The sequence below is a fragment of the Haematobia irritans genome, chromosome 1, assembly GCF_050003625.1.
Source record: "Haematobia irritans isolate KBUSLIRL chromosome 1, ASM5000362v1, whole genome shotgun sequence".
Taxonomy (NCBI): Eukaryota; Metazoa; Arthropoda; class Insecta; order Diptera; family Muscidae; genus Haematobia; species Haematobia irritans.
This window is the reverse complement of record NC_134397.1, coordinates 46,634,025-46,646,108: the sequence shown is the minus strand read 5'-3', so window position 1 is coordinate 46,646,108 and position 12,084 is coordinate 46,634,025. Positions and strand designations below refer to the sequence as shown.

Genomic DNA, 12,084 nt, shown 5'->3' with positions numbered 1-12,084 from the left:
TATAAAAATAAGTAGATCTACGGTGGTAGTAGGGAGCCACCGTGGTGCAATGGTTAGCATGCCCGCCTCGCATACCCAAGGTCGTGGGTTCGATTCCTGCTTCGACCGAACACCAAAAAGTTTTTCAGGAGTGGATTATCCCACCTCAGTAATGCTGGTGAAATTTCTGAGGGTTTCAAAGCTTCTCTAAGTGGGTTCACTGCAATGTGGAACGCCGTTCGGACTCGGCTATAAAAAGGATGTCCCTTGTCATTGAGCTTAACATTGAATTGGCACTCAGTGATAAGAGAGTAGTTCACCAATGTGGTATCACAATGGACTGAATAGACTAAGTGAGTCCGATACATCGGGCTGCCACCTAACCTACGGTAGTTTGGCGCAATCCCGGCGAATGGCCGTCTTCAGATTATTAAGACTTTGGTATTTTCCCCCCCAAAATTCCCGAGGTGGATAAGTCCAATGGATTGATTTGAAACCTTTTTTGATTGACATGTTCTAAGTGCGATGAAGTTGCGTCATGTCAGAATGTCCATGATCTGTAGCCGAAATGTTTGTTTGCCCAGGGCTTCAATACTTTAGGATATTTCCCGATAATATTTGGCATAAATTTTGATCGCACGGTCGTTGTGGCGGTCAACACCATTGCGATCGGCAGTGTTTGAGTTCTAGAGGGCAATCAAAGGTGGAAATTTTCAGCCAGCGAAGCAACTCTTTGGCTCTTTCCTGTCTATTTTATGCATCGGTGAACTTTTGTACTTTTTGGAACTTCAATGACTTTAGTCATAGCTCATTTTTCAATAGGTGCTGCATCTGTTCTAACGACATTTTAGGTTCACGAACAAGTTTTCGAATCATTTTCAAGATTATTTCCGTTTTGTTTCGTCCTCTTTCTGGACGCGATATATCACTGCCAGCGAGGCAACTCCTTGGCTCTTTCCAGTCTATTTTGTTTATAGGTGAGCTCTTGTATTTTTGGGAACTTCAATGATTTTAGTTCAAGCTTACTATTCAATATGTGTTGCTCGCGATATTTTAAGTTCACGAGCAGGTTTTCGGATCATTTTCTGGATTATTTCCGCTTTTTGTCGTCCTTTTTCTGGAGCCAATGTAACACTTCCAGCAACACGGTAACGGTAATGACCGAGAAACAAAAGATTTGTTCACATTTACGGCCGAGAAACAAACGATGTGTTCACATTTACGGCCACCAGAAACTAGTCTATTAACCAGTAAGGGTATCACTGCTAATTACTGCAAAGAGAGAGCTTTAACCTACATAGGCCACATCCACTTGTATTACTCCGAGAAATGTTCCTTACATTCCAGGGAAGGCTTTTAGAGTCCATCTAACCATTTCATTTGTTATTCGTTCTCTCCTATTAGCAGTATCTCCTCCGGGTTTCAATATTACTACAAGCATAATCCATTGCGTATCACTTCTAAGTCAACCGCTATGGATTAACTCATAATTAATATGGGAAATTATAGTTGGATTACGCTTTGTATTGAGATACTATAAACCACATCTATGAATATTGACATTTTAACTTTCTGTCACACATTTCGTATTGCATTCCATTACAATTGCATCAAGAAACCTCAGGGATTTGGACAACGTATTGGAATGGAAAGGAACTCAAACATGATGTAGAAAATATACCTCAAGTGTCAAGTAATCCATCATCACTTAGTCACCATCATCAAAATGCGCACATGTTGCGTGTACCTACAAAACGAATGAATGGAAATAGATGAACTTTACTAAGTCTTCTTCAGTTTACCTTCAATGGGATCATAGCCAAAAAGCAAATAAGCTCAAGTGGTATTAAAAACTAGAGTAGGAAAAAAATGTTTTCTACGATTAATACTCTAAATGTTAGTGTAGGTACACACGTGTCGGCAATAGGGAAAAACTAACTTGTTTTTATTGACTTTGATGAACATGGCGAAACTAAAAAAGAAATTGCCACAATTGGTGAGAGTATGCATTTTAATCGTTGGGAAAATTTTGAAATACATGAGAGAAATATTTTGGAGTTTGTAGAAATGATACTTTGAAAACGACAAGACGATTACTCAGAGAGGCGGTCTACTAAGACTACATTGCATGAACAAGTCCGTTTGATTTAAGGCTTAATTGTTGAAGATGAAATTTCGATATTTTAAGAAATTCAAGGAGTGCATAGGGTTAAATAAACAATTCATTGTCAGCTTTATATGCTGACCAAAAACTTAGGAGAATGCTATTTGAACTCCTAACAAAGAGACGTATTTTAGTCACTCTAGGGTTTTCAAGCGACATTATGTTAACAGGTTGGCTGATAAGTCCCCGGTCTGACACATAGATGGCGTCGCTAGTATTAAATGCATATTATTTTTATACAGTACCAAGCTTCAAATGATTCGTGTCAAAATTTGACGTCTGTAAGTCAATTAGTTTGTGAGATAGAGCGTCTTTTGTGAATCAACTTTTGTTATTGTGAAAAAAAATGGAAAAAAGGAATTTCGTGTTTTGATAAAATACTGTTTTCTGAAGGGAAAAAATACGGTGGAAGCAAAAACTTGGCTTGATAAGGAGTTTCCGGACTCTGCCCCAGGGAAATCAACAATAATTGATTGGTATGCAAAATTCAAGCGTGGTGAAATGAGCACGGAGGACGGTGAACGCCCGGAAGAGGTGGTTACCGACGAAAAATTCAAAAAAATCTACAAAATGATTTTGAATGACCGTAAAATGACGTTGATCGAGATAGCAGAGGCCTTAAAGATATCAAGGCCTTAAATGAATGGTCATATCATTCATCAATATTTGGATATGCGAAAGCTCTTTGCAAAATGGGTGCCGTGCGAGCTCACATTTGACCAAAAACAACAACGTGTTGATGATTCTGAGCGGTGTTTGCAGCTGTTAACTCGTAATACACCCGAGTTTTTCCGTCGATATGAGACAATGGATGAAACATGGCTCCATCACTACACTCCTGAGTCCAATCGACAGTCGGCTGAGTGGACAGCGACCGGTGAACCGTCTCCGAAGCGTGGAAAGACTCAAAAGTAATGGCCTCTGTTTTTTGGGATGCGCATGGAATAATTTTTATCGATTATCTTGGGAAGGGAAAAACCATAAACTGTGACTATTATATGGCGTTATTGGAGCGTTTGAAGGTCGAAATCGCGGCAAAACGTCTCCATATGAAGATGAAAAAAGTGTTGTTCCACCAAGACAACGCACCGTGCCACAAGTCATTGAGAACGATGGCAAAAATTCATGAATTGGGCTTCGAATTGCTTCCCCACCCACCGTATTCTCCAGATCTGGCCCCAGCAACTTTTTCTTGTTCTCAGACCTCAAAAGGATGCTCGCAGGGAAAAATTTGGCTGCAATGAAGAGGTGATGGCCGAAACTGAGGCCTATTTTGAGGCAAAACCGAAGGAGTACTACCAAAATGGTATCAAAAACTTGGAAGATCGTTATAATCGTTGTATCGCTCTTGAAGGGAACTATGTTGAAAACGAATTTTGACAAAAAAAATGTGTTTTTCTTTGTTAGACCGGTGACTTATCAGCCAACCTGTTATGTTGCTATTAAAAGTTCTTTGCGCTCTCTAGAATATGTTAGAATGAAAGTGATGGAATACATAAATGGTGTGGTATTGACTGTCGAGGGAAAATTCCCAAAATACACTTAAAGATCCCAAGAGTCCTCAGAATGAATTGAAAATTCGAAAATATAAATTGTCTTAATGTAAATTCTGAAATATGACATTAAGTATACTTATCGCATTTATTGCCTTTATATGTCGGTGATCCAATGCTAGTAGGTGTACATCAGCCATCGCTGAGGTAGGAAAAGGGACACGGACATACCGTTTTTCCATGGATAAACTATTGGGAGGTTATAAAGTCTATGCACGCTCACAAAAAATCGCTTCTGTAACATATACTCCCAAACATATTTTGCTTCAAGCATATATATTTTTGGGTATTGCCCAAACATTTATATGTTTGATCTCTTCCAATATATAATATGTTTGAAAGCATATTAGTCTAAACAATATATGTTTGGGTACTCTAAGTTCCAAACATTTTGTATTTTTGCATCGAAATTCAATAATATTGTCTTCCAAAAAACAATATGTTATTATGTGAACATATAATATGTTTGGAAGCATTTTGCACCCAAAAATATTATATGCTTAAAAAAATTCTCCCAACCAATATTGTGCTCAAAATTTTATTTATTTATTTATATATTTACAATCATAATGAATTATGAAAATAAACAGGTAATATAGGTGCTAACAACATAGGTTTTCGACCTGAATGCTCAAAATTTTGTTTCTGCCCAATTGTATATTCCCCCACATCTTTCTCACTTCCACGAGATTTTTTAGTTCTTAGCACCTTTTTCTGTAATACAAACATTGTAGAAGAAATTATTCAATTGTATGATTTTTTTTATTTTATTATACCCTCCACCATAGGATGGGGGTATATTAACTTTGTCATTCCGTTTGTAACACATCGAAATATTGCTCTAAGACCCCATAAAGTATATATATTCTGGGTCGTGGTGAAATTCTGAGTCGATCTAAGCATGTCCGTCCGTCCGTCCGTCTGTCCGTCTGTCCGGCTGTCCGTCCGTCTGTGGAAATCACGCTAACTTCCGAACGAAACTAGCTATCGACTTGAAACTTGGCACAAGTAGTTGTTATTGATGTAGGTCGGATGGTATTGAAAATGGGCCATATCGGCCCACGTTTACGTATAGCCCCCATATAAACCGATCCCCAAATTTGGCTTGCAGAGCCTTCCGGAGCAGCAAAATTCATCCGATCCGGTTGAAATTTGGTACGTGGTCTAAATATACGGTCTCTAACAACCATGCAAAAATTGGTCCATATCGGTCCATAATTATATATAGCCCCCATATAAACCGATCCCCAGATTTGACCTCCGGAGCCTCTTGGAGGGGCAAAATTCATCCGATCCGGTGGAAATTTGGTACCTGATGTTAGTATACGGTCTCTAACAACCATGCAAAAATTGGTCCATATCGGTCCATAAATATATATAGCTCCCATATAAACCGATCCCCAGATTTGACCTCCGGAGCCTCTTGGAGGAGCAAACTTCATCCTACCCGATTGAAATTTGGTACGTGGTGTTAGTATATGGTCTCTAACAACCATGCAAAAACTGGTCCATATCGGTCCATAATTATATATAGCTCCCATATAAACCGATCCCCAGATTTGAACTCTGGAGCCTCTTGGATGAGCAAAATTCATCCGATCCAATTGAAATTTAGTACGTGGTGTTAGTATATGGTCTCTAACAACCATGCAAAAATTGGTCCATATCGGTCCATAATTATATATAGCCCCCATATAAACCGATCCCCAGATTTGACCTCCGAAGCCTCTTGGAGGAGCAAAAGTCATCCGATGCGGTTGAAATTTGGTACATTTCGTTAGTATATGGCCTCTAACAGCCATGTAAAAATTGTCAAATTTTATTACTATAGAAAGTTTTGTCAAAATTTCATTTCTATAGAAAGTTTTGTAAAAAGTTTATTTCTATAGCAATGTTTGTCAACATTTTATTTGCATAGAAAATTTTGTCAAAAATTTATTTCTGTAGAAAATTTTGTCAACATTTTATTTCTATAGAACATTTTGTCAACATTTTATTTCTATAGAAAATTTTGTCAACATTTTATTTCTATAGAAAATTTTGTCAAAATTTTATTGCTATAGAAAATTTTGTCAACATTTTATTTCTATAGAAAATTTTGTCAAGTTTTTATTTCTATAGAAAATTTTGTCAAAATTTTATTTCTATAGAAAATTTTGTCAAACTGAATTATATACGTGTTTAATCGGCCTTTTTTTTTGTTTAATATATACCCCTTATGGACTAACTGACAATTTAGAAGACAGTGTTAAAAAGTTTTACGATACCTTGCCATCGGCAAGTGTTATCGCAACCCAAGTAATTCGATTGTGGATGACAGCCTTTAGTAGAAGTTCCTACGCAATCCATGGTGGAGGGTACATAAGATTCGGCCTGGCCGAACTTACGGCCGTATATACTTGTTTTTATTTTAATTTTGCCGGACGGGGATTCGAACAGCGGACCACACAGTTTGTAAGGATCAAAGAAGTAGCTGATCAATTGCCCAAGGAAAAATAAAATGTTAATTTTGTAATAACAAGCAACAACCACCAACTTAATTCAATATCGCTCCCTGTTAAATAGCGCTCCAAGCTACTAAACACATATATATTTATAGGCTATTTCTAAATTAATATATGTTTGCATCCAAGCATATTATATTTACAAACATTTTATGTCCCATACATAATATGTTCTAACATATTAACATATATGTCCCAAACATGTTATGCTAGTTTATGAACATTATATGCTTGCACTCAAAAATATTGTGTTTAAAAATTTGTGTTCCAAACATATAATGTTTATAGCCAAACATATGAAAAACAGTCTTTTTCATCCGTGTGCTTTTGAGCAAGTTAGCATCTTTTCTCAGTAAAGCTGGTTAACTTTCTGAGTGTTTCAAAGCTTCTCTAAATGGTTTCACCATAATCTGGAACGCCGTTTGGATTCGGCTATAAAAAGGTGGTCCCTTGTCCTTGAGCTAAACATGGAATCGCTAAACCAGACAGAATTTCACCACTGTGGTATCACAATGGACTGTATTGTCTAAGTGAGCTTGAAATAACGTGCTGCCACTATAACTAACTTATCATTTCTTAGATTATGTTAGGTTGAAGGGAGCATCGAGGGTTCCCTGACTTGACATAAACCAGTATACGGCTTTTTGTGAGAATTGTGTTCAGGCCCAACACTATACTTCTATACTTCTTTCGCCTATTTCTTCGAGTCCAATCCCCCGTTTTGTCGCGCCAAGTTTCCTCATCAAATGCAGATTGACTTCTATATTACAAGAGAGGATTTCATAGACTATTTGTCGCAGAGTCTTCGCCCAAACCTTCGACGCAAGTCTCAAAATGAGGAAGTCCCCTTTGAAATCACAGCTTGTTATCTGGACTGTTAGCCCATTTTCTTTAGTCATTACATAGTTCAGTATTCTGTTGCTGACCAGATGATCGATTTCCGCTTGCTGATCTCTAATTATTGTACCAGATTGGGAGCCACCGTAGTGTAATGGTTAGCATGCCCGCCTTGCATACACACCAAAAAGTTTTTCAGCGGTGGATTATCCCACCTCAGTAATGCTGGTGACATTTCTGAGGGTTTCAAAGCTTCTCTAATTGCTTTCACTGCAATTTGGAACGCCGTTCGGGCTCGGCTATAAAAAGGAGGTCCCTTGTCATTGAGCTTAACATGGAATCGGACAGCACTCAGTGATAAGAGAGAAGTTCACCAATGTGGTATCACAATGGACTGAATAGTCCAAGTGAGCCTGATACATCGGGCTGCCACCTAACCCAACGCAGATCCTTTCGGTAGTATATCTTGACTATGTTGGCGTAGAAAGGTGTCACCGTAAGCATTTCAACGTCCCGCTTCCTCCTCTGCAAAGATAGTTTGGTCATAATTGGCTTTCCATTCTTCGTGGTTGACTGGATGGATATTCCCGCCTCCATGGTATTTGGATCAACCATTTCGCTCTCCATTAGATTCTACTTACTTGATATGCCCCTGGGGCAGTTTTTGGGCTTTCCAATATTCTTGAGAGAAACAGACACCCCTTGTTTGTTTCTTTCCCGGCGATTCAGTGTTTTGCTCTTCCTGAGATTTTATTCTCTTTTCCATATTACTGGAAGAAGATTCAAGTGTCCACTTCGGAGCCTTCACCTTTTCATTCATCCTTTGCAATTTTCGTCGCTTTATCCCAGATATGTCTTCGTACTAGTCAGTCAATCTTGTGACGAGCTCGCTGACTCCATCGACCTTCTATTGACCCTGTAGTAAGTTGGGTTCGCAAATATGGTGATATTGACGCCTTCATTTACATCCCAGACGGAATCAGATTATCCTACTCCTTTTGGAGTCCTGAAAGGACCTAATCTCTCCTGAACCTCTTTATCTTCCTCATGTCTGTCGCCTATGGCTAAACAGCTAGTCTTTCTTGTAGCATTATCTTCGACTCCAGGTGCCAAGTTGCTCGCAACTATAGAAGCTGTGCTCGTAACTGTTTCCTTAACTACAAGTGCCAAGACGTTCGCCTGATCTCGACGCTTTGTAACTCGTTGATCGATCACTGGGGCACCTTCCCCCCGTTCGGGAAGAGTATCATCGTTTAGTGTTGAATCATTTGGGGTTTCTGTGTCATTTGTGCAGGCGGGAGCCTGCCTCCTGAGATAGATGCTCTAAAGCGTCCATCCCTTCCCCCCATTCGCCACCTGGGGACGTCCGCTTAGAAGACTGACAACTCTTCTACCCGAGCGCACTTCGGGTATTATTTCTTAAGTCTGATATATTTTGTAAAATTTTCTAAGAAATATTATTTTTCTATTTTCAGGTAATTCAAACTATACAAGTGAGTAGAAATTATTAAAAACAAAAATCAATCTTATATAGGAATCCCTTTAGATCTTTGTCAAATTTAATATCCATTGAACTCAAACATACCAACGTATAATAGCGCCTAATGTCTTCAGACACTTTGTTGGTTGTTGCTCAAATGAAATATCAATCGACAATGTAAATCTAGCATATCTACAGTTCAATTAAAACATCCCGGAAATGAAGCTTTAACTATTGTCACTAATTTGCTATGACCGGCCCATTGTTGCGAATCATTTCCAGAAATGCTTCATTGATTTGGTTATGTTTGAAGAGAATTGTAATGATGATCTAAATATACTACATCAGAATTTCTGTTTACTGAAACTGACATGGTATCAATTACTAGAAAATTGTTGTACGTGACCATTATCCGCATGGATTTAAGTTCCACAGAAGCATCAGGCACAACTTTGCATGTCATGCATCAATAAATTTTACAAATACGTAAATACATTGAATGTTAAGCCTGAGCATTCATGTAGGCGCCTCAACTTTTGTTTGGTTTTCCGAATTGAGAAGGCAGAACTAAATCTGTAAGAGAATTTCAAATTGTACAATAATTTGGTTGAAATAGAGATTTTACAATAGGAAAAGATTTGGTTTGCCATCCAAAGAGGAAGAAGATAAATTTAACTTTGATATTCGGAAACAGACTTCTTTCTGTTATTTTCACAAATTTGCAATGCAATAACCATATAGTAGTTTCTTTTGGCTCACGGAGGAAAAAGGATTGGGAATTAGGATTAGCTGCTATATACACGCAGAGAAGGAATATGATCACCTCAAACATGTTTCAAGAGCAAATTGCCGAAATCAGATACATGCTTTCCGAGAAAATAAAGCCATGTTACATGGTCACCACCCAAAAATAACATTTTGCTCTTAAAACATGTTTGAGGTGATCATATTCCTTCTCTGGGTGTAATACCATGGATGTCTTAATACCAAAATGTGACTCCAAAAATTTACTCAAAAACAGTATGATCCAATAGTTGGACATATTTCTGTTTCGAATTTAAAGTGGCGCCCAATGTGGGGCACATTGAATTTAATTTCCTAGCTTACATATACGCCATGGCTAAAACGAATAAAACAAGTATATACAGCTACATGAATTAAGTAGAAATTTCTTCTAAATACTGACATCAAGAATCGTTGTGGTTACAGTATCTTAATAATTTTTAACATTGTGATCTAAATTGTAAGTTTGCTCATATGGATTCTATGTTAGATAACAAAGGCTTATTAGGTACATACTAAAGCCACTTGAGTTGTTTATCGGTGTAAAAAGAAGGACCAATTTTTGTATGGTAGTTAGAGGGTATAAAGGGTGATACGGTCAAAAATTGGTCAAGGGAAAACGCGTGTAAATCGGTGAAATCGTTTATTTAAAAAATCAAATTAAATTTCTTTTGCAAGTTCAATTAGTATAAAATTCAGGAAAAATATTCAGTTAGGCTTTCGGTTTTCCAAATCCGAATTGCCGGGCCTCACGCTTGACACCTGCCATCAGATTTTGTACAGCCACCTTGTCCACCTTCTTCGCCGCAGAAAGCCAGTTTGCCTTGAACTGCTGCTCGTCCTTAGCAGTTTTTTTGGTCTTCTTTAGGTTCCGCTTGACAATAGCCCAGTATGTCTCAATTGGGCGGAGCTTTGGCGTGTTGGGAGGGTTCTTGTCCTTGGGAACCACCTGCACGTTGTTGGCGGCGTACCACTCCATGGCCTTTTTACCGTAATGGCAAGATGCCAAATCCGGCCAAAACAGTACGGAACATCCGTGTTTCTTCAGGAAAGGCAGCAGACGTTTATTCAAACTCTCTTTCTCTTCACGTAAATTTCTTGGTTGACAGTCCCGGAAGCTATGAAAATGCTGCTTTTCAAGCCACAGGTACAGATGGCTTGCCAAAGCAGATATTTCTTTGCGAACTTTGACAGTTTTATGTGCTTGAAAATATCTGCTACCTTTCCCCTTCCTTTTGCCAAATAAAACTCCTGTCCCGGAAGCTGCTTGTAGTCGGCTTTGACGTAGGTTTCGTCGTCCATTACCACGCAGTCAAACTTCGTCAGCATCGTCGTGTACAGCCTCCGGGATCGCGCTTTGGCCGTCGTATTTTGTTTATCATCGCGATTTGGAGTCACTACCTTCTTGTAAGTCGATAGTCCGACTCGTTTTTTGGCTCGATGCTCGGTTGTAGACGATACACCCAGCTTATTTGCGGCAACTCGGAGAGAGAGGTTAGGGTTTCGCTTGAAACTACCGGCAACTCTCTTTGTCGTCTCAGCGGCTTCCGGTTTTCGATTTCCCCCCGATCCAGACTTCCTGGCTGTCGACAAACGTTCCCCAAACACTTTAATTACATTTGTAACGGTTGATTTGGCAACTTTTAGCGATTTTGCCAGCTTTGCGTGCGAGTAGCTCGGATTTTCGCGATGCGCGAGCAAAATTTTGATACTCTACTCTTCTTGCTTGGACGGCATTTTGACAACTGAAGAGTGAATTCCAAAATCAAAATAGGAGCAACATTCTACACACACACACACCTTCAAAATGAGGGGTGTTCAGGTTTTTTAAATGCAAAATTGAAAGAAATACGTCAAGTTTATATTGACCAAATTTTGACCGTATCACCCTTTATGCTGACATCGTACGCCATATGGAATTGGGTTTGGATGAAATTTGTTCCTCCATGCGGGTAAAGTAAATGGGGACCAGTTTATATGAGGGCTGCATATAATCATGGACCGATATAGACATACTAAATTTTAACCCGATGAACAGAAGGCTCGGAAAGTTAAATATTTGAGTCGGTTTATATAAAGGCTATATAATTGTGAACCTTTATGGACCAATTTTTGCACGATTATTAGAGACCATATATAAACATCACGTACATAATTTCAACCAGATCCCGGAGGCTCTAGAAGTCAAATCTGAGGATCGGTTTATATGGGAACTATAGCTAAAAGTGGTTTTTTGATACAGCCGATTTGCAATACCATCCGATCTACATCAATAACAACTTATTATACAAAGTTTGGTTTGGAAGTTTGGCGTGATTTCATCAGACGGATGCATTTTATTTTTTAAGGGCTCTTATTCTTTAAGGGCTCTGAGAACAATATTTTGATGCATTGCAAATGGAATGACAAAGTTAGTATAGCTCCCTTCCTATGGTTAAGGGTACAAAAATGATTTAATGGAGTTCCCTCTCAGAAATTGCTACTAACCCAAGGCCTACGAACTCTGCTCAGCCGGTTTCCCATTCATCACATAATATGATCACTTAATTTATCTTCCCGTATATTTTCTATGAAATAACTCATGGAAATACTCCAACAATCAACTAATTTTAAATAGCGTCCAACAATATCAGTAACCTAACCTAACCTAGAATGATTTCATGAAGACCTCCATCGGGAATTCCAACTAACAAGATATTTTGATATTCTTTTACTTTACCTTCCCGAATATGTCAAAACCATATCAATGCTATCAATATCATTAAAAATAGATGTTAATATGAT

The 12,084-nt window shown here is 38.5% G+C and overlaps 1 long non-coding RNA gene across 1 annotated transcript in view; it reads left to right on the top strand.

Annotated features, from left to right (window-relative positions):
• The window catches only part of LOC142220824 (uncharacterized), a 253,730-nt gene that overhangs the window by 146,532 nt on the left and 95,114 nt on the right, over positions 1 to 12,084 (top strand). The window contains exon 5 of the long non-coding RNA XR_012717917.1: positions 8,513 to 8,530. This is a non-coding gene — a long non-coding RNA (uncharacterized LOC142220824). The remainder of the gene's footprint in view (positions 1 to 8,512; positions 8,531 to 12,084) is intronic.